The following is a 22,573-nucleotide window of genomic DNA, read 5'->3' as shown; positions in this document are numbered from 1 at the left end:
CACTCTTGGTTGAGCGGACGGAGGAAAGGCTGAAAAACATTCTGACGAGGGTCCCTAGTGCCCTTACTTTCGGTCACATTTCAAGTACACCCAACGCCGTGCCACGGGGGCTGCACAAAACCCCAGATACATAGGGACAGCTGCTGTAACCACAGGGTCTGTGACTGATATTACAGCAGAGTCTAGAGGCGATATCTGAGATCAGAGTTGTATTGTGCTAGGCACTATACATTCACGCGTTAAGAGATAGTCCCTGCACCAAAGACCTGACAATTTAAATAGAGAACATGGGCCCAGGGTGGGAGAAGGGAAGCATGATCATCCCCTTTAACAGGGGGAATTGAGGCACAGAGATCCCAAAGTCACGCTGGAAGTCTGTGGCAGAGCCAGGAACTGATCCCAAGCCTTCAGAGTCTCAGTCCACAGCCTTTCTACCTTACTCTAGTCTCCTCTCAAAAGCTACTGGGATACAGCTGTTAGCTACATATTTACTGCTTCTAGATCTGAGCCTTAACCACAAGACCATCCGTCCATCTCTTAGACTTCTATTATCTTTTTTTATCCCATCTTCAAAACGCTAGATGACTGTGAGAAGCCACTTTTGGAAACGTTGGCCATGATTTTAGGTGCCCAAGTGAGACCCCTTCCCTCCACCAATGCTGCTCTGAACTATGTTGTGCTGAACCCTACAGTTTTTAAACAAGAGTTGACAGATAGATGCTTTTCTAAAAGAACTGCTCTTGGAATTTACTGTGGGGAAGTTCTCTGGCCTGTGTTATACAGGTCAGACTAGATGATCACAATGGTCCCTCTGGCCTTGGAATCTACAACCCAGAACATTTTGCTTGTCTGTTTAGATTGTCCCTTCTGTCTAATAGGTTTTAAGCTTGCCCCACTTTGGAACAGACTTCCCTCCATTATACCACGATGGCAGCCTGAAATAGTCTGAGTTACCCTACGGTGATGCAGGGAAGACCCAGGTGAGAGGGCATCAGAACATACCAGCCAGAAGTCATCTCAGACTGGGAATCAAGACCGGGCCCAGAGGGCAAAGCAACCTGTTAGCGACTGACCTGTGTCTGTGTTGTATCCCATCCGCAGCACACAACTGGACCAAGCATCAGGGAGACAGAGAGAGAGAGAGAGAGAGAGAGAGAGAGGTTTTCCATTCACTGCAATCCTCGGTCCTGTGTTATGTTTATCTTAACAGCAGGATGCATCCTACAAAAATGACTAAGCCAAAAATCAATATTGAACCAGCTCTTCACCCCCTCCCCCAAAAGGGCATTTGGTTACCAAGGGGCTTTAAATGAAAACCTGGATTAAGAGACTTTATGCAAACACAAAAGGAGGACAAGGGAACCTTTCCAGAATGAATGTTGATCTAACTTTCCATTTCCGAGTATTTCAATCTGAACTCTTTTTGTGTGTTTAATAAAAGCTGGAGAGGAATTCCTTTGTCCGGATGGATTATAGTGGAGCGGGCTCCCTAGCAAATCCTTTTGTAAAAGTGCACAGACCCCAAATTAACTCTCTAATGTTGTGATAGAAAAGATGGCCCTAACATCATCCTACCAGCCCAATATCTAATTAATACAATCGCCCTTCTATCTGCCTGGGAATATAGTGCATGCCCATCGCTGCAGTAGGAGTGCCTTAAATTCTAAAAGTGGCGAGGAAATATCTTGTGGTTAAGATGCTAGATTGGGCCTCAGGAGATCTGGGTTCAATTTCTGGCTCTGCCACAGACTCAATGTGGGACTGTGGGCAAGTCACTTAACCTCTCTGTGTCTCAGTTTCCTATCTGTGAACTAAGGATGATCAGACTTCTTACTGCCAACCTCTGGCTTATTTAGCTCATGAACTCTTTAGGGCAGCAATGGTCTCTCACTATGTATTTGTGCAGCGTATGGCACAATGGAGCTCCAATCTCAGTTGCAGCTTCTAGGTGCTGCAATAATAATAATGTTGATTAGATTACTCTTGTATAGTCAGACCTGCTTTAGCCAAATTCGTTTGCAAAGTCTATAATCATTTGCATTTTTTTAAAAAAAGCTTTCAGATAAGCAGTTGAAAAGCGAACTAGGCCAGATTATAAAGACCTCACTATTTCTGATCTAGTAAGTTAATTGTTAACACTGTAACTACAATCAAATTTGGGAGACATACCTAGCCTCTGTACCATTCCAGCTGCTGAAAGGAATCAACCTACTATCTCAGGAATACAAAATTCTAATAACCAGCCTGAAAAATTCAGTGAATTTGCATCAACACAAAAGCATGGGGGTCCCTGTTTGATTTTTAAAGAATAGGGTTGTTGTCAAGGGTATTTGAAGGTCAAATATCTGCCCTATTTTAATAATAGTTATCATCAATGGAGAGAGTTTTTCGGTCTCTCATTAGCTAATTTTTTTTTTAAATCAAACATTCTATTACCAATAAACATTCTGGCCACATTTTTGTAGGACCTACATATAAATATAATATTTAGTGCTTCCTCTGTTGGTTCTACAGCAGTAATTAAATAGCTGACATTATTCCTAGAGAGTTGTTCCACTTGGAGGAACAATGGCTCATTCTGGCACGATGATGTACTGTAGAAATAAAAGTAAGTGATGTTAAATGGAAAGGGCCATGTTAATTTCAGCTCCATTTGAAACACAGAAGTGGAGGGACGAGCGGGAGATAGATTACTATATGGAAGAGGACAGATTTAGTAGAGAACAAAGAGTCTAGGGCAATATTAACAAATGCTGGAGAGGAAACACAGGTAAAAATCATGAAAAGTAATTTACTCTGTCCCTGCCAAAATGTCCTGAGATCCCTCTTTCCCCAGCACTGTTAGCGGTATCAGTTAGTGGGACTGGAGATCGGCCAGTAGAAGTAAGTAAGTAAGTAAGTAAGTAAGTAAGAGTGTGTGTGTGTGTGTGCGCGCACTACTTTTTCAAAGGAATGGGCCCTGACGAGTAGAGGGAGCACACACACATCCATGCTCCGGGACAGGGCGCACTGGAGTTTAGCTGAAGAGTTAAGTTGCTCTGCTATTTTCCGTATTTCGCGGAAGCGCCTTCCTTGCTGACTGCAGAGCTGGGATACTCAGGCCTCATTTCTTTAATGCTCTCGGGTTTTCGGACAGAATGCAACATCTTGACAAATCTCCAACGGATCTGCCCAACGTTAATAACACAAGGCTGACATGTACAACTCCCGCAGGTAATGAAGCGACTGCTACTTTACTAGCCTACTGTATGTGGGGATGACGGAGTATCGTGCACTCACTGCATGCCATTTGAGCTGTGCTCATCCGTCATTATTATGGTTAGAGCTGAATCAGAGCAAATCCCAAACTATCATTGCTCAAGCTTAGTTACTATAGGCCTGATCCAATGCCCAGTGAAGTCAACGGAAAGACTCACACAGATTTCAATAGGCATTGGACCTGGTTCTAACTGGGGGTGGGGAATAGCTGAGTAAGGCAAAACCCCAGATACAACATGCCTCTCCTGAACTTTGGGAGAGAGTTTGGATCAGAACCTGAACATGGTGGTTCAGGCCTCGGTGTGGTTTGAGGGAGAGGACTTTCATCAACAAAATTCTTAACTAAATTCCAATCAGTTGCGTCCATGCCAGGGGACGGCAATGGGTTTCACAGGTGTCACTAAAGGCATAATCTGAAAGCATCACCTGACCTGTAGAACCTTTACCACTAGTAATGCTGCATGAGAAGTAAAGTTTCACAGAGTTTAAGGCCAGAAAGGACCACAAAATCATCTAGTCTGACCTGTGTACTGTAGGCCCTTGAATCTCACTGTTGCCTCTGCATTGAGCTCAATAACTTGTGTTTGACTAAAGCCTCTTCCAGAAAGTCTTGATTTGAAGACATCAAGAAATGGTGACTCCTCCACTTCCCTTGATCACCCTCACTGTTACAAAACTGTGCCTTATTTTTGATTTGAATGTGTCTGGCTTCAGCTTCCAGTCACTAGTTCTTGTTGTGCCTTTCTCCACTAGATTAGATTAAAGAGCCCTAAAAGACCTGTAATTTCTCCCCTTGAAGGTACTTATACACTAGGGTTACCATACGTCCGGATTTTCCCGGACATGTCCGGCTTTTGGGGGCTCAAATCCCCGTCCGGGGGGAAATCCCCAAAAGCCGGGCATGTCCGGGAAAATCGGGAGGGAGGGTTGGGCCGGGGTCCCGGGGCCGGGCCCGCGGTGCCGGGCCGGGGTCCAGGGGCACAGTGCCGGGCCGGGGCCGCGGGGTCGGGCCGCCGGGGGGGTGAGCTGGGCCGCGGGGTCGGGCCGCCGGGGGGTCGGGCCGGGAGCTGGGCTGCCGGGGGGGTGCGCTGGGCCGCGAGCCGGGGGGGTGCGCGGGGCCGCCGGGGCTGGGAGCCGGGGAGGTGCGCTGGGCCGCCGGGGCCGGGCCGCCGGGGGGGGTGCGCGGGGCCGGGGGGGTGCGCTGGGCCGCGAGCTGGGGGGGTGCGCTGGGCCGCCGGGGCCGGGAGCCGGGGGGGGTGCGCGGGGCCGCCGGGGCCGGGAGCCGGGGGGGGTGCGCGGGGCCGGGCCGCCGTGGGGGTGTGCGGGGCCGTGGGGGTGCGCGGGGCCGCCGGGGCCGGGCCACCGGGGGGGTGCGCTGGGCCGCCGGGGGCCGGCCGGCAGTGCTGGGTAGGCCGGGGGTGGTCAGCCGGGGGCCAGGGCCGGCACCCCAGGGCCCGAGCCGACCCAGGCTGGAGCCGCCGGGGGGGCCAGCCTGGGCCGCACCTCCTCCCCCCACACCCCCCCTTACCTGCTCAGGCTTCCCACGAATTAAATGTTCGCGGGAAGCAGGGGAGGGGGCGGAGACTTTGGGGAGGGGGCGGAGTTAGGGCGGGGGCGGGGCTGGGGGCAGGGCCAGAGCCCCGTGGAGTGTCCTCCTTTTGGAGGCACAAAATATGGTAACCCTATATACACTGTAATCAAGTCAGCTCTCAATCTTCAAGCGCAACAGATTGAGCTTTCTAAGTCTCTCACTGTAAAGCATTTTCTCCAGCCCTCAAATATTTTTTGTGGCTTATCTCTACACCCTCTCCAATTTTTTCAACAGCCCTTTTAAGTGATGTGGGCATCAAACCCGGACACAGTATTCCAGTCTCAGTCTCATCAATGCAGTCCACAGGAGGTAAAAATCACCTTCCTCACTGTTCTCCTGAACCTGGCAGGACTCTCAGACCCCAGGCTGAGGCTGCAGGGCCGGCAGCTGGAAAACTTGTGGTTTTGCTTGTGGAGTGAGCGCGTTTGATCGGGAACCACTGAGGCACAACCATGGAGTCCCACAAAAGCATTTTTACAAAGCCACTTTTCAGAGCACAGTCGTATGTTAAAGGGCAAGACCAACCAAATAAGAGAACAGCATAGGAGTACGGAGTAATTCATCTTAAAACACAAAGTATGACCTTTCTACAATTCTTTGCCCTCAAGTCTAACTGAGCCGTTTTTGAAGTGGGAAGAAAGTTCTGAAAGGCGACAGAACCTATGTAAGCAATCATAGAACCATAGGGTTAGAAGCAGGGCCGGCTCCAGCGTTTTTGCTGCCCCAAGCGGTGGGAAAAAAAAAAAAAAAGCCAAGATCGGCGGCAATTCAGCGGCAGCTCGACTGCTGCCGCTTTGTTCTTTGGCGGCAGGTCCTTCCCTCTGAGAGGGACTGAGGGACCCGCCACCAAATTGCCGCCGAAGATCCGGACATGCCGCCCCTTTCCGTTGGCCGCCCCAAGCACCTGTTTGCTACGCTGGTGCCTGGAGCCGGCCCTAGTTAGAAGGTGCCTGCAAGGGTCATCCAGTCTAACCCTCTGCCACGATGCAGCATTTGTTGCGTCTAAAGCAAACAAACGCTGGGTGAAAGCCTGACTCCATTGAAGCCAGTGGCAAAACGCTGTCCCTGCTGTATTTTCTGCCTGCCTGCAACTATACTCAGACCTGCAGCCAGCCTCAGTCTCCTGCTCTCCCTCACGAAGAGCTAGATGGCATTCCTAGTACATCCATCGCTCCCCGTAGTTTCCATGGGCATTGAGGCTTCATTTCCTGCACACCCGAAACCCCCACTGAAGGCAGGGCCGGCTCTGGCTTTTTCGCCGCCCCAGGCAAAAAAGCCTCCCGCCGCCCCTCCCCCGTGCAGGGAGTGCGGCAGGGGAGGGCGCTGAGCCCGGCCGCGGGCCCACTCTCCCAGACCGGCCAGAGCACCGGGGGGAGGGCGGAGAGCCCGCCGCGTCTCCACTGGCGGCCGGAGCGCCGGGAGGAGGGTGGTGAGCCGGCTGGGACTCCGCTCTCCCCGGCGGCCAGAGCACCGGGGGGAGGGCGGAGAGCCCGCCGCGGCTCCACTGGCGGCCGGAGCGCCGGGAGGAGGGTGGCGAGCCGGCTGGGGCTCCGCTCTCCCCGGCGGCCAGAGCCCCGGGGGGAGGGCGGCGAGCTTGGCCAGGGCTCCGCTCTCCCCGGCGGCCAGAGCACCGGGGGGAGGCTGGCGAGCTCGGCCAGGGCTCCGCTCTCCCCGGCGGCCAGAGCACCGGGGGGAGGGCGGCGAGCTCGGCCAGGGCTCCGCTCTCCCCGGCGGCCAGAGCACTGGGGGGAGGGCGGTGAGCCCAGTCACGGCCCCGCTCTCGGGCCGGAGCACCGCGCCGCCCCCCTCCAGATGCCGCCCCAAGCACATGCTTGGTGGGCTGGTGCCTGGAGCCGGCCCTGACTGAAGGAGCTCTGGATGTGCAAGGAACGCAGGACTGGAAGCCCGAGTAAGGTTTTCCAATACACAGAGCTGACAATCAAATCTACCCATCCAGCTACAATACTTTCCCTGTGAGACAAATGAAAAACAGCACCCTGTTTCATCAATGTCCATTTTCAAAAGTGAATCCCAAGGAAAACAGAGCAAAAGCCCTTTGTAACAGAGCTCTTTGAAAGCCCAGAGCCCAGTTGTATTGAGCAGGCTCTCAAAACTAACAAGAAAGGTCGTGCCCGTTTGGTCTTTGGCTTTCACAGGGCAAAGGCAGGCAAGAGGGAGGGATTCCACAAACAGCAGCTAACTGAGAACCTGCTCACGTAAAAGGCTTTGCTGACATTAAAGTGCTGTTTGGAACAGCCAAGCAGTGTCTTGCAGTTAGTGTTCAACAAGAAACCGGTTAATGTCAATTGGTAGCAAACTGTAAGCAGGCACATCTGAATTCCTTGACTAACATTTTGCCCTTCTGTGATCTTTCCATCTGAGGAGCTCAGAGCACTCTACATGGATGAAAAGACCTTCACAACACCCCTGTGCAGTACTGTACTATTTCTACTCGCGTCTTACAGATAGGGAAACTGAGGCACAGAGCTATCCGTGATTCTGCACGAGAGAGAGAGAGAGAGAGAGATGGGAATGGCACTGGGGACTCCTAAAGTCACAGTCCCATGTTCAGCCACCAGACTGTGCTGTCCCCCTTACTGTTAATATAAAAAAGTCTTATTAAATAAAAATTCTCTCTCCTGGACCGTTCATTAAGAGTGTTAACATACAGTAGCCTTGAATGTCCTAGAGAGCTTTTTATCCATCTGTAATCTCTTGTCTTATACTTAGAGTATAAGCGCTTTGGGATGGTCTTTTTGTTCTGGTTTGGACAGCGCCCAGCACAATGGGGTCCTGGTCCATGACTCGGGTTCCTAGGCATTACTGCAATACAAGTAATGCATAAATAATAATAATAGTATAATATTTCCAGACCAGTTTTGCAGATTTAGGTTTTCAGGTAGGGTCCTATCTATCAGAACCATTCTGCCATTATACCGACAAGTCACTCCTGTCTGGCACTGGTGAGAGAGACAAGGTGAGTGAGGTAATATCTTTTATTGGACCCACTTCTGCTGGTGAGAGAGGCAAGCTTTCAAGTTTAAAGCTGCGATTTCTAATAGACTCTGTTTTATGGTTATTTCTACCTCCCAAGTCTCCTGCCCGTATCCTACGTGTCTGTTTAGTCCATCTGTTGCATCCGGACACTTTGACTGCAAACTCTTTTGGGCGGAGACTATGAGTCGTCTTTGCTACTTGTCCGTAGAGCACCTAGCCCGGATTCTTGGTTGTATTAAGATGCACCAATGAACCCCAAACAACAAAACAGAAATTGAAATCCTGGGAAAAGGGTGGAAATTGAGCTCTCTGCAGGAGAGATGGACTCAAACAGGACATAGGGTTCTGATAGCTCACACAAAGTCCGGCCAAACAACCAAACTTCAGGGTGCTCATCTAAACTGACCTCCAAACCTTTAGAGAGGTTGAAGCATCAGTCCTTTTGCCAAGTCCTGGTTGGAACTATGCGGAGACTGAGCTGTCTCTCTCTCTCTTCACAGGCAGATTTGGATGCATTAGGAGTTACATGTGTAAAAATCCCATCGGTGCCACTTGAAACAGACTCTGAAAGATATAAAGAAGTGCTTTGTGAACCACCAAACTGGCTACTGCAACTAGGCAAATGAAGTGCATCTAATCCACTGGGCCTTCCTGGGGCAGATATCTTAGTGGTTTGAGCACTGGCCTGCTAAACCCAGGGTTGTGAGTTCAATCCTTGAGGGGACCAGAGGGATCTGGGGCAAAAAAATCTGTCTGAAAATTGGTCCTGCTTTGAGCAGGGGGTTGGACTAGATGACCTCCTGAGGTCCCTTCCAACCCTGGTATTCTATGATTCCAGTTACTGCCTAGTAGTAAAAGGGCTGTGATTTCCAGGGAGCCATCCTGCTCCCAACCGGGTGTATCAATCAGACTTATTATGTGTATTGTGGTTGTGCCTGGAGGTCACCAACCAGGGAACAAGGCCCCATTGTGCTAAGTAGGCCCTGCCCCAAAGAGCTTACAACCTAAGTAAGTATTGTGCTCACCTGGAGTCTGATGCAAAGCCCACTGATGTCTCTAGGAACCTTTTTGTTGACGTTAATGGCCTTTGAATCAGGCCTTTGATGGCCAGCCACACTACAGATCTGATCCATTATTAAAACTGGGGAAAAGGGGAATCAGGAGCAAGAGACAATATTCAACAGACCAAGAGTTCAATCTAACTCCAAATGAAATGAACCATCCTGACTCCAGTCGGACTTGAATCAGGCTCATCTTGACTGACTAACTGGGGTTTCTCTGGACAGGCAGTGACTGGGTGAATCTCACTTTGGAAAGGGGTGATTTAGAGAGAGTTTTGTAGTGACCCCAAAAGACTCTGCCATTTACTCTAGTAACAAGTGAGCTGTGAATCTTAAAAATACTCACTGTTACCTTAGGAGTAACTTTCTTGTGTCACAAATTCCCCCCCCACCCCCACCCTTGTATCATGTTTAGATAATTGCATTCAAGCAAGAGAATTTCTCCCTGATGCATCAGAATCCGCTTAACACTTTGCAAAAGAGCCAGTATGTTTTACAGGGGAGAGGAGCAAGCCTTGACCACTCATGGAAATAGTTCCCATGGAGTTTTTCGCTAGACTGAGGATGTGAGCCCCAGATTCTTATTTGGGCACATTCTGCCCATCTAAGCTCCCCCTGAAGTTTCAGCTGGGCAAGTTATTTTTCACTTTCTGTTCAACACCTCCTGGCAGCATGACAGTGGCAAAACTGAGTCCTGTGTAGCTGTAGAGTGTATTGTGATCCTTCGGGATGAAGGGTGCTACACAAAACGCAATACATGACCTCAGCCCTAAGAAATGCCATACTGGAGCTGGATAATGCTCCATCCAGTCTGGTATCCTCTCGCTAAAAATAGTCCATTACTCAACTTTTCACATCATGACATCACTCTGGACCCTGCATTCATAGCCCTTCCACAAGTATTTTGTACTCATTTGGGTTTGTTACTTGGTTTCCTAGGACTTCACGGTTGCCCGTGTGACATGTGATGGTCAATGCTGAACATCATGGTAACAGCAGGGATAGAACTCAGCTCCGCTTATTCCAAGAGCACAGGCCCCTACCACCTAAGCTAAAGGAGACTCCGCATTAGCTGTATAGGGACTAAGTCACACAGCTGAGAAATCCTGACTCTCTCCAGAGGGGGACAGTGATACAAACCACATGTGCTCGCCAGTTTACCCTCCTTTTTCCATGGAAAATGGATTTCTCACAACGCTTCCATTATTTTAAGTTATTTAAAAGAAACAAAGCAAGACCTGAAGATACAAGGTTACTCCCAACTGCTGATGGCTCAGCACCTCTGTGGAGACAGAAATCTGCTGCTCTAGGCAGACAACAAGCTTCAGACTCCTGCTAAGCTCTTTGCCTCACCAACAGCTTGTGGCAATGAGTTCCACAGGTTAGCTGTTCATTGTATATAAAATATTCCGTTTACTCAATTTGCAAACTTGCCCCCTTTCAGTTTCATTGAACGTGCCTTTGTTCTTGTATTAAGAGGAAGGACGAATAGCAGAGCTCGATCCATCTTCTCTAGATCAATTGTTACTTTTTAATGCCTTCATCACTCTCTCTCAGGTAAAAACAACAAGGAGTCTGGTGGCACCTTAAAGACTAACAGATTTATTTGGGCATAACACCTCATTTCATCCGAAGAAGTGAGGTTTTTACTCACGAAAGCTTATGCCCAAATAAATCTGTTAGTCTTTAAGGTGCCACCAGACTCCTTGTTGTTTTTGTAGATACAGACTAACACGGCTACCCCCGATACTCTCTCTCAGGTAAACAGTCCTAGTTTTTTCAGGTTTCAGAGTAGCAGCCGTGTTAGTCTGTATACATCCGATGAAGTGGGCTGTAGTCCACGAAAGCTTATGCTCTAATAAATTTCTTAGGTGCCACAAGTACTCCTGTTCTTCTAGTTTTTTCAGCCTCCTTTCAGAAGGAAGTAGCTGGAGGGCGGGGGGGGGTCATCATAACAATGCTTTACCCCATCATAATAAACACTCTGTGAACAGATCACAGCTCCCTTGGGAGGCAGTCTGCTCACATGTACTCTCCTGGTGAATAAAATAAATTCTCCCACTCAACTGTTTTCCCCTCCTGCTCCCACAAGCTGCTCACGGGAGGGCAGCCCCACATCCATGCTCCTTTCCTAGGCCACCCAGAAGAATGTGGGAAAACACATGCCATCTCTGATTGCTCTGTGGTAGGCAGCCAGCCACTACTGGGACTCACAGGACGGTTGGTAAGCTTGAGTGGGGAAGGGGAACTAGCCAGCATGGGAGGATAAAGGGAGCCATCAAGGGACAGAGGAGAGTCATCATGTGGGCAGCAAGAGAAGAGAACAGAGGAAGTAGGGGAAGGAGGAAGAGTAAAGGGGCACTAGTGCACCTAAACAACTAATCTAGGATTGGAAAGTGTTCCTGACAATTATGTAATCATACAAGAGTCCATTGGGCTGTGCAAAACACACACACACAAATCCTATAGGGGCTAGGTGATGGCAGGCTGGGCTGTAAAGGTTTTTATCAGCTTGAATCTGGATGGCTGCATTACTCCCAAGCAGAGAAGTCACAAGTGTATTATCCAGACTCTACCCCTCCTGCTGCTCCAAGCATTCCCAACCAGCAACACTTGACCTGATTCTTGTCAGTTTCGTAGCTGACCACACGGTTCTGATTGGCAGCTGTGAAAACTGACTGAGTAGCAGTGGCAGCATGGGCGCTGTCAGCCTGCAGACTCAGGCAGACAGCACTGCATACATTTATGCTGCGCTCACATACATAGGGCCAACTTTGCAATCATGAGAGCTAGGTTTCGTTGTTGTTGTTTTTTGAATGGAAGCCTCCCATGACTCTTCCCTAGCTGCTCCTGCCTAGAAATGGAAAAAGCATCACCTTCACGAAAGCAAACAGGTCAAACGAAAGTCAGTTCAATTTTCTCTGATGTGCAAGTACTGAGAGAGCAGATCTACTTGTTTCAAGGGCATGCACTCAGTTTTTCCTCATGTGCCCTTCAATCATCCTGCTATGCATCCCTTGGGTTGAAGGTGCTTTACAATCACCCAGCTTGTTCTGTCCTAGCTGTTGATTGCTGGGTATTTCCTGATCAGGGGAAGGTGTGGAACTGCACAGGGTTTGTACTTGGCTGGTAGGTTCATTGCTTGGACAAGACCACATCCAGTGGAAGGTTGAGACTGACGCTAAAGTTGGAGAGGCTGGGGATGGTGTTCTCCTGGGCAAGTACCTCTCTGTGTGCTAATTCAGTCCTCAAAGCCCACACAACAGCTACTCCAGATAGCCCACATCTTCCCATTTCTTACCCTGTCTTAGGGGAGGCAGTGCAGCCAAGCAGACAGAGCATTGGATTGGGACTTAGAAAACCCAGGCATTTGATTCCTGGTTCCACCACTGACCGGCCCGGTAGTCTTGGGTAAATCACGCTCCCCCTTTGTGCCTCAGTTTCCCCGTCTACAAAATGGGATAACACTGACCTCCTTTGTGAAGAGCTTTGAGATCTACTGATGAAAAGTGCTAGATAAGAGCTAGGTATTATTACGATGACACAACAGCAAAAGCTTAACAATCAAACCGAACCTAATAGCTTAGGTCCTACAGTACTTATTGATGGTGTTGCTTATTCAGCAGGTGGAGCTCTTGCCTTTTGAAGGGATACTCAAACCAGTGCCTCAGGAGGACCTGGAAACATAAAATCAAGGTCCTGGTCACTCTGTACTCAAAGATCCATAGCATGTTTGGCAAAAAAAAGTCATTCTCCTTGCTAAACACCAACTTGGATATTTACATTCTGTCCCGCTACAATTTCTATCAATTTTACTTTCTTTCCTGTCCTTAACTGCTGTTTAGTGTTGTAGGGCGCTGTTCATCAGCTGCCGTGTTCCACCCTGGAGGTGGCCACACTGGGAGATCTAAACCGTTACTGGCAATTGTAAAGTATGGCTACCCTGCAGCTGGGAGGGTAGACAAGACAAGACAAGACAAGAGGGTAGATCTGGGTAGACAAGACTCTCACCAGTTTTGCTCCAGCTATCACGTTAAAATATAGTAGCGTGAACGCTGCGGCACGAGTGGATGGCTCAGGCTAGCCACCTGAGCTTGTATTCGGGCGAATAGCCCGAGCCACAGCGTCACACTGCTATTTTTAGCACGCTAACCTGATCAAAGCTAGCGTGAGTCTTTCTATCGAGGTCGGGAGGCACGTTCCAAGCTGCAGCGTAGACATATCCTGAGAGGCTTTGGGATTTGTCTGGATGACAGCTCCTATACAAATGTAAGACTCAATCATGACTCAGCACCTATGGGGCCTTTGTGTGTTCCAAGCACGTGACAAACAACTAATCAATCAATAGTAAGGTCCTTATTCAGACTCGACTGAATAGCTAAGCTCTCATCGGGCGTCCCGCTTTGTTCTGAATGCAACTAGGGTAAGGCTCTAGGCAGGAGTTTCCTAGCTGAGGTCCTGACAGTGAGAACGCTCACCCCAGGGAGCAAGTTGAAAAATGATATCACATCACAGGGCACGGTCACAATCTCACGATGATGACTGACATCAGTTACGCCTGCTGAATACAAACATGGCACTGCCAGGTGCTTCAGAGGGAATGAACAGAACAGGTAATCAACAAGTGATCCATCCCTTGTCACCCATTCCCAGCTTCTGGCAAACAGAGGCTAGGGACACCATCCCTGCCCATCCTGGCTAATAGCCATTGATGGACCTATCCTCCATTAATGTATCTAGTTCTTTTTTGACCCCTTGGGCCTTCACAACATCCTCTGGCAAAGAGTTCCACAGGTTGACTCTGTCTTGTGTGAAGAAATACTTCATCCGTTTTAAACCTGCTGCTTATTAATTTCATTTAGTGACCCCTTGTTCTTGTGTTATGAGAAGAAGTAAATGACACTTCCTTATTTACTTTCTCCACATCCATCATGATTTTCAAAAATTAAACATCATGCATTGGACCGCTTCCAAATCATAAGCTTGGCTTCGAAAGAACAACTTGGTGGTGTTTGTATTTGCTTGCTGGTGTCTGAGCTTTTAAGGTTCATGTTTTCTGACTTTTCCCCACAACCATAGGGCCTAGAAACCTATTTATTTTTTTAAATTGCAAGCTGAGATTCTCTCCAATTTACGTGATCCTTCGGCCCAGCAGAAAGATACGAGATTTGCTGTCAAACCGTGAGCTGGCAACCCTGCAATCCTTGGCACTTTCATCTGAAGTGTGACTAATGGAGACATTATTTCCTTGTGTGGTAGAAACGAGAAAGTGAAACAAAAAAATAAAAACACAGGGCAAGTGATCAAGGAAAGACTTGCTTGTTCCATAGCCACAGAGGTCTGAATGCCCTCCCAGGTCACCAGCAGGCGGGAGCAGAGCAGTAAAGGGACCGCAGGGAAGTGGTGTTGGAGAAAGAGAAGATGGGAAAGGGGGTAGGTGTGGGGCTGAAATGCTGCTAATGTTTGTGACTGAGCATCTGGCAGGATCTAGTCCAGTTGCGTTTGTTTTAACACAAACATTCCGGTTTGCCTTTCAGAGCCACCAGGTCCACTGCTTAAAGTGGTCTGAAAAAACTTTGATTCTAACCTGGGAGCAAGAGCTTTGATAAGATAGTGCTGAAAGCACACCTCTCAGCAACACGAATCAATTCAAAAACTTACCTTTTGGCTGGGTCTGCAGCCCCTTGTGACCTCTCCTGCCCCCTCCCCCCGAAGTGCTGGCCACATCTCACTAGAAGCCAGCAACACAAGGCAGAGTCAGCACAGCTGAGTCTGAACCCCCCCATCTCCCCAACATCCTCCTCCTCCGTCAACATATTGAAACAACTTCAACCAAGTGACCCAAAACTGGCGGAGGAATGAAACCGCGCTGAGGTTCAGTCAGTTCTCTCCTACCTGCAGGGAGAAAAATAACCCGCCTGTGCTTTTCAGGCTTGGAATCTCTCTCTTACCGACTGGTGCTGCTGCTTTCGACTTGGAGATGCCAAGGGATCATTCTGCGAAGAAACTAGTCTTGAATCTGCACAGTTCCCTCCTGGATGGTTCCTAAATAACAACTAGGGTGTGTCTATGTTGCACACTTGAGCTCGTGGGACTCGGGTTACGGGGCTGTGGTGTACACATTCAGACTCTGGCTGGAGCCCAAGCTCTGGGGCCCCATGAAAGGGGATAGTGCTAGAGCCTTTGCTCCAGACCGAACCTGAATGTGTGCACCACAATTAAACAGCCCCTAGCACAGAGGTGGGTAAACTACGGTCTGTGGGCCACATCTGGCCCATGGGACCGTCCTGCCTGGCCCTTGACTCCCGGCCAGGGAGGTTAGCCCCCAGCCCCTCCCCCGCTGTCCCCCCTTCCCCGCAGCCATGCGGGCAGCACGGCAGCGTGTCTGGCTCCAGCTGGGCGGCGTGGCTGCCAGACATGCTGCTCTGAGCGGCATGGTAAGGGGGCCGGTGGGGTTGGATAAGGGGTAAGGGGTCCCGGGGAGCAGTCAAGGGACAGGGAGCTGGGGGCGGTTGGATGGGGTGGGGGTTGGATAAGCGTGGGAGTCCCAGGGGGCCTGTCAGGGGGTAGGGGAGTGGATGAGGGGGCAGTCAGGGGACAGGGAGCAGGGGGGGTTGGATAGGGAGTGGGGTCCTGAGGGGGCAGTTAGGGGCAGGGGGTCCCGGGAGGGGGCGATCAGGGGACAAGGAGCAGGGTGGTTGTGGATGGGTTGGGGGTTCTGAGGGGGGCCGTCAGGGGGCGGGAAGTGGGAGGGGTTGGATAGGAGGCAGGGGCCAGGTTGTTTGGGGAGACACAGCCTTCCCTACCCGGCCCTCCATACAGTTTTGCAACCCCGATGTGGCCCTCGGGCCAAAAAGTTTGTCCACCCCTGCCCTAGCCCGAGTCAGCTGACATGGGTCAGCCGCGGGTATTTCACTGCAGCATAGACGTACACCTAGAGCCTTTGTCCAGGAGACTCTGGACATGCTAAGCCTCCATTTTGGCCATAACCACCCTAGAAAAGTGAACGAGCTGTAACTGAACCCATTTAAGAACGAACGGCTCAGTGAGCCCCCACTAGCCATGCCGAACCTCCCCCAACCCATTTTAACTGCCGTGCCCTCTGGGGACCTATCCTACAACGCCCGCCTCAGCTCCCAGCAGCAGTGTATTCTGGGAGATGGTGGCAGGCCAGTAGCAGGAGGACTAGCTGTACTGTTTCAGCTTGTTAGCATCCACACTGGGACTAAACTGGTTCAGAATGAACTGGGGAAGCTTTAACCAGGTATTAAACCTGTCGGAAGGCTGGCTGTGCTACCCAGCTATTAGACCTCTCGGGGCATTTTGGTGCATGGACACAAAGCGTTCTACAAGCCTTCTAGGGCCTCTGATTGTTTATTGTCCCTAGTGTAGACAAGGCATTTGCTGGATGGCAAATGACAAAGTCGTCATGAAACAACCTTAAATTTACTCAGCACGGGGGGGAAAAAACACACACAGCCATGTACATGAGCAAAAAGTAGCTGTCGTCAATACAATAAAAAAGGTGATTTTATACTACGCTCCTGCCCCTGTGTGTCCTGTCCATTATTGGAGAACAGTGCTCAGGCAGGTAGGTTAGAAGGTTAAAGGTTCTATTATGGCCGTAGGAGCCAGAGACGCATGGAGCAGGGGTGGAGGAGGTATCACTGCTCAGCAGCAATGGCTTGATTTTCAGAGACATTGATCATGTGCTTCCCCCTCTGTAGCTCAGTGGAGCAGATCTGCGCCTTTTAAAGTTAGCCAGATTTTCAAAGAATTTAGGGGTAAAATCATGCACCTAACTCATACAGTTACTGCAATGAAGTGCACATACTGGGTAATCACCTGTAAATAGCCAGCAGGGGTTCTCAAAGTGCCCAGCATCACTTTTACCCCACTAATTGCAATGTGATTTTTGGGGTAGGAGCACCCAGAGGCCCCAACAAAGATCAGGTCCCAGTGTGCTGGGCACGGGGGGCATGCACACACTGGAAGCCAGTTCCTGCTGCCTTGAAGAACTTACAATCCAACTGAAGATAAAGCGGGGTGCAAGATGATCAGAGGGGATGAAGGAAGGTAACAGAGATAGGAGACACATGCTTACAAAGACTAGCTAGATACAAAGACTAGCAAGCCCTAAAATACACCTCTACCCCAATATAACACTGTCCTCGGGAGCCAAAATTTTTTTACCGCATTATAGGTGAAACCGTGTTATATCGAACTTGCTTTGATCCGCTGGAGTGCGCAGCCCCGCGCCCCCCCAGAGCACTGCTTTACCGCGTTATATCAAAATTCATGTTATATCGGGTCACGTTATATCGGGGTAGAAGTGTATAGGGCGTGGTTTGCAAAAGTGAAGTCCCACTGGAGTCAGTCAGAGCACAGTTTAAGCCAATGGGGAGGGCTTTCAGAAAGCCCACCGTGCCTACACCAGGAACACATGCTACCCTTGATCTCTGTGTAAGCCTCTTCCTGCTATCGGCAGGAGCTCTGCTGTGGATCAAGGGGATTAACTGGCCCTACATCTTATGTTGAGTAACACCCTGCTTTACGATGCCCTGGGATTAGTTGTGGAGTAAAATGCTGCACAATGCTCTTAGGACCGTCAGAATCCGGCGCTTTGTAAACCTGGCCCGCAGCCCATAATAAAAAATGTAAGATAGATCTTGCAGAAGCTTCCAGGTACAGTCGGATTCCTCCAGAGTTTAGTTTCTGGAGAGGCTAATCTTCACAGCTGCATTACTATTTATTATCATCAGTGCTATCGTAGTGGCTGGGAGCTCTTGTCACGGCCCAGGGCCCCACTAGGTGCTGTACAAACACAGAACAACAAAAAAAGCATGGCCCCTGTCCAAAAGATCTTCTGATCTAAGCGGGAGACAAGAGATGGGTACAGATAGATGGGGGTGATTACAAGGGAACAATGAGACAATTCCAGTCACCATGACGGACAGGGCTCTCTGCACACCAGCAGCCTGACCGTTGTCAAGTTTCTTGTAGGCAGCACAGAAAAGGAAGTTTTCAGGAGGGATCTGAAGGAGAACAAGTGAAGTGGCCTTGTGGATGTTTACAGGGAGCACCTAGAGTTTAAGGTCAGAAGGGACCATTAGACCACCTTTCTAGTCTGACCTCCCGTAGATCACTGGACATTAAATTTCCCTTAGTTAGCCCAGTATGGAGCCCTTCCTTTCTCCTTCACAAGGATTGCCAACATCTCCTGGTTCTGTTGGCAAAGAGGGTGGGGTCTTGGCCTTTCTTTTTAAGAAGATCATCCCTCTTCAAGCTGGTTTTGTGAACTATACGGCCGGGGCTGTCCTCAGGCATATGCAGAATATGCAGCTGCGTAGGGCACCACGAAATTTGGGGCACCAAATTGTCCCAAATTTCATGGAGCCCTACGCAGCTGCGGGCTTCGTATGCAGCAGTGCCGGTGGCCAGCTCCACCCCCCAGCGGGCCCCCCTGTGGGGTGCACCCACTGCAAGGGGCAGGGACGTTCCTAGGGGGGTGCAGGGCCAGGGACAACTCCCTCCGCCCCTGCCCTGCCTCTTCCCACCCCCACCCCACCCCCTTTTTGCACCCCTTCTCCTAAGCCACCTCCCCCAGCGATGGATGCGGCCCAGGGGATTAGCGGGGGGGGGGGGCCTGACGCTGGCAGCAGGGGTCAGACCTACCCCTGCACTCACCGGCGGTGGTGGGAAGCAGAGGAACCCATCCCCAGCCTGCTCCACTCCGCTGGCTCCCCGCTGTGTCGCTCTGCTTCCCGCCACAGGTGTGTGTGGGGGGACAGACCAGTGCCAGGGGGAGGGCAGCGAGCCCGCTGCGGCTCCGCTCTCCCCGGCGGCCGGAGCGCCGCGGGGAGGGCGGCGAGCCCAGTCGCGGCCCCGCTCTCGGACCGGAGCGCCCCGCCGTACCGCCCCCCTCCAGGCGCCGCCCCAAGCACATGCTTGGTGGGCTGGTGCCTGGAGCTGGCCCTGCTCCTGCCTGCCATGATCAGCTGTTTCGGAGCATTGAGGAGGCTCTGGGGGAGGAGGGGGAGGAACTGGATGGGAAGAGGCAGGGTGGGGGCAGGAAGAGGTGGGGCAGGGTGGAGCAGGGGCGGGAAGAGGCAGGGTGGGGCCTTGGGGGAAGGGGTGGAGTGGGGGTGGGGTCTGAGGCAGAGCTGGGGATAGGTCACCCCCTGGCACTTTGAAAAGTCGGCGCCTGTGGATCCAGGGACCCTTGGTGTCAACTGGTAGAGGGCACAGGGGGTACACAGGGTTTTACAGGGAACCCCTGGGTCAGATGTCTGCATAACAGGTCATCAAAGGCTGGATGTGAGGTCTCTGCTAAGAGCCAGTAGCCCACTAGCCAGCATAATCAGTGTGACATGTACATACGAATACTATATAAGGAGTTCTGTACCTAGACTGAAAATATGTTCTTAAGGTCTTGGAGTTAAGAGCTTGTCTACACTTAAAACGCTACAGCAGCACAGCGATGTTGTTTGTCCTTCAGGTTGAAAGATGACCAGGACCTCACCGGTCGGTTTGGTTTCTGTGAACATGTGAGTGGCTGACCAAGCCAATGTGAACTATAGTGCTTCAGCGTAGACACTACCTATGCCGATGGGAGGGGTTCTTCCATCAGTGTAGCTAATCCACCTCCCCGAAAGGTGGTAGTTAGGCTGATGAAAGAATTCTTCTGTGGACCTAGCACCGTCTACATGGGGACTTAGGTCGACTTAACTACGCTGCTTAGGGATGTGGATTTGTTACACCCCCGAGTGGCGTAGTTATGCCAGCCTAGTTTTCTAGTATAGACCAGACTAAGGCAGGTTACCAGGAGGTGATCTACCTCGGAGATGTTCCTTTCAGGTGAAGGTAACTGACACCTGGCTCCTACTCCAGCTATTTGTGTATTGCAGACTTATTTGCATACTGAGCCAGGTGCAAATGGAGAAATTGCAAAAATCTACCAGAACAGAAGTCTACAGGAAGAAACAAACAACAGAGGGGTGTCCTGTCTGAATACAAACAAAAGATTGGTCTGGTATTGTGGAGAGCAAAGAGACACGCTGAATCCTTCACCTAGAAGGCAAGGTGACAGCATGCTGGTCTCATGAAAGAAGGGTCATAACCAGCCTGGCTACGAAGTGCTGCAGGGATTTTGGGGGAGCAATACTCTATTGGATGCGAGTATCTTGTTAATTAAGTCTAGCTTCTGGAGCGTGTTATGATTTTATTTCATATGTAGTCTGTTTCCAATACTTGTACTTGCTTTTGCTTGAATCTCTCTGCTTTGCTACATACAGTTCGACTGGATTTCAAACCTACGTGCGGTGTGGGAAGCGGAGTGGTGATCTAAAGGAAAGCTGGAGTGTCCTGCTTCTTTGGAAGCAGCAGATCTGTGAATACTGCGAGTGTCCGGTGGACCAGAGGCTGGACACTCCAGGGAGACGGTTGGAGTTGGAGTGCACCTATCGCTAACCAGTAGTGGGGCCTGCGTAGGCCGAGAGGGGAGTGCTTGCATTGCCAGTGGAGTTGGGAGCTGACTCCCTGCAGGCACAGGCCAGGTGGTAGCGAGGTGCCTTACAACCCTGGGTACCCCCGGAAGCAGCACAGAGGGGGACAGGGCAAGGAAGAAAAGGGTCACAGAGGTGGGGGTGGAGTGAAGCTGAGGTGATGATACCGTGAAGAAGGGGGAGAACGAGAGCTGGAGAGCCAATCAGCATAGGGCAGACAAAGTCCAGTCAAAACTATATTTTAAAGTCAGATGAAATCACTGGAACGGTGGGAGGGGCGGGGCAGGGTGGACCAATGGGAAGACAGTGTTGAAAGACTTGAGTTCCCTTCTGAGCTCGGTCACGGAATCCCTGTGTGACCTTAGGCAAGTCCCTTGACCTGCCTGTGCCTCAGTTTCCCCCATCTGAGAAACAGGGATACTGCTTGGTGCTCACCTTGGTACGGCCCTTTGAGTGTTCCTGAGGGAAAGCGCCACAGAAGTGCTAAGCAGTGCTGAATCCTTGGGGGCTCATAGAGTTAGCATGAAATGCTCTTGGCACAAGTCAGCCCCATGTAAATGGAATAAATGTTCCAGCGCTGAAGGACAGGTTGGAGAAGATTAAAGGCCAGATTCTCTGTTGCGATCCAGCCCGTTTGTGCCCCACGGGCAGCACAAGGGAGCTGAGATGTGGCTGCAAACAGCCAGTGTAGATTTCCCCTGGCAGAGGGAGACTCTCTAGTGATTAGTAAAGTAAATCCCAGCTTTCAAAGGACCTGATCCCCTGCAAGGTGCCAAGCACCTTCCACTCCACGAGAACTGAAGGGGTCAGTACCTTGTAGGATTGGGCCTTATGTTTGAATGGGGATTTCCACCCTCTCAGGGATTTACTCAGGCATGTTGCCCAGTTATGGTTAATTAACAGGCCCATTCTGCTCTCAGTTAGACAAGTGTGACTCACTGGATGTCCATGCAAGTCACACCTGTGAGCTATGGGCTGCACAGCACCTTAGTGTTGTTTTGTTAAGGCACAGAGTGGCCTGAAGGACCGTGTTCTACAATCACACATGGGTTCTGCATTGCCCCAGGCTCCGGGTGTCCCTACACCTCTGACTGCCAGAAACTGGGACTGGATGACAGGGGATGGATCACTTGATAATTGTCCCATTCTCTTCGTTCCCCCTGAAGCACCTGGAACTGGGCTAGACAGACCATTGGCCCAGTATAGCTGTTCTTACATTCTAAATCAGTGGCCCTCAAAATTTCCAGACGACTATACCCCTTTCGAGACCCTGATTTGTCTTGCGTACCCCCAAGGTTCACCTCACTTAAGAACTATCGCTCACAAAATCAGACATAAAAATACAAGTGTCATAGCACATGAGTACTGAAAAATTTCTGACTTTCTACCATATAATTATAAAATAAATCAATTGGAATATTAATATTGTATGTTCATTTCAGTGTATAATATATAGAGCAGTATAAACAAGTCATTGTAAGTACAAATTAAAATTTCAGACTCACTAGTGCTTTTATGTTGCCTGTTGTAAAACTAGGCAAAATATCTAGATGAGTTGATGTACCACCTGGAAGACCTCTGCGTACCCCCAGGGGTACACGTACTCCTGGTTGAGAACCCTCTTATAAATTATCCCTTTGGAATGCAATGAGGTGTCTATTAAACCAGTGAGTTGTGAAAAGCATTGGGAGTACACGGGCCAGCTGCTCAGCTGATGTGAATTGGTGTAGCTCCACTGAGGATCAGAGCCACCAGTCTCATCTCCTGTTCCACAGTGGGACACACACACAGAGCCAGCTGGCTGATGTCTCTGGCGCCAGCAGGCTACGGCGACTACCTCTCATTCCAGCCTCCCCAACATTCTCACGGGTAGAGAGAAAAAAACACATTCAAGGTGTGTTTACAAACCAGGCCCATTTTCAGAACAAGCCGCCTCCCTCGCCAAGGCTTTAACAACTCAGTATTGTGAATCCAGCCTCGATTTATAATTAACTGGGCACAAGGAATTTCAAGGGCATTGATACAGCTCCCACCTGCAGCCCTGCAACACACCACTACCAATGGAAACTTTCTCGTTATTCATTTCCCTCCTATCCCTCCCTGGATGGGAGCGGCCTGACTGGAGAATAAGCCAGTTCCTACGTGGCTTAAAAATGCTGCTG

General features: G+C 50.4%; 1 protein-coding gene across 11 annotated transcripts in view; it reads right to left on the bottom strand.

The window, feature by feature from the left end:
* Positions 1 to 22,573, bottom strand: part of LZTS3 (leucine zipper tumor suppressor family member 3) — a 151,349-nt gene that overhangs the window by 35,674 nt on the left and 93,102 nt on the right. For 3 of the 11 annotated variants that reach the window (XM_054029965.1, XM_054029970.1, XM_054029972.1), the window contains exons 2-3: positions 8,253 to 8,410; positions 1,074 to 1,108 (exon numbers count right to left, since the gene is read on the bottom strand). The exons of 5 other annotated variants lie outside the window; for them this stretch is intronic. The gene's annotated coding sequence lies outside the window, so the exon portion shown is untranslated. Of the gene's footprint in view, positions 1 to 1,073; positions 1,109 to 8,252; positions 8,411 to 14,858; positions 14,908 to 22,573 lie in introns of those variants that run through there. 3 more of the 11 variants (XM_054029966.1, XM_054029968.1, XM_054029976.1) reach the window with 2 other exon arrangements.

This window comes from Malaclemys terrapin, chromosome 5, assembly GCF_027887155.1.
Source record: "Malaclemys terrapin pileata isolate rMalTer1 chromosome 5, rMalTer1.hap1, whole genome shotgun sequence".
Classification (NCBI taxonomy): domain Eukaryota; kingdom Metazoa; phylum Chordata; order Testudines; family Emydidae; genus Malaclemys; species Malaclemys terrapin.
The sequence above is the reverse complement of the archived record's forward strand: the minus strand, read 5'-3'. Positions and strand labels throughout refer to the sequence as shown.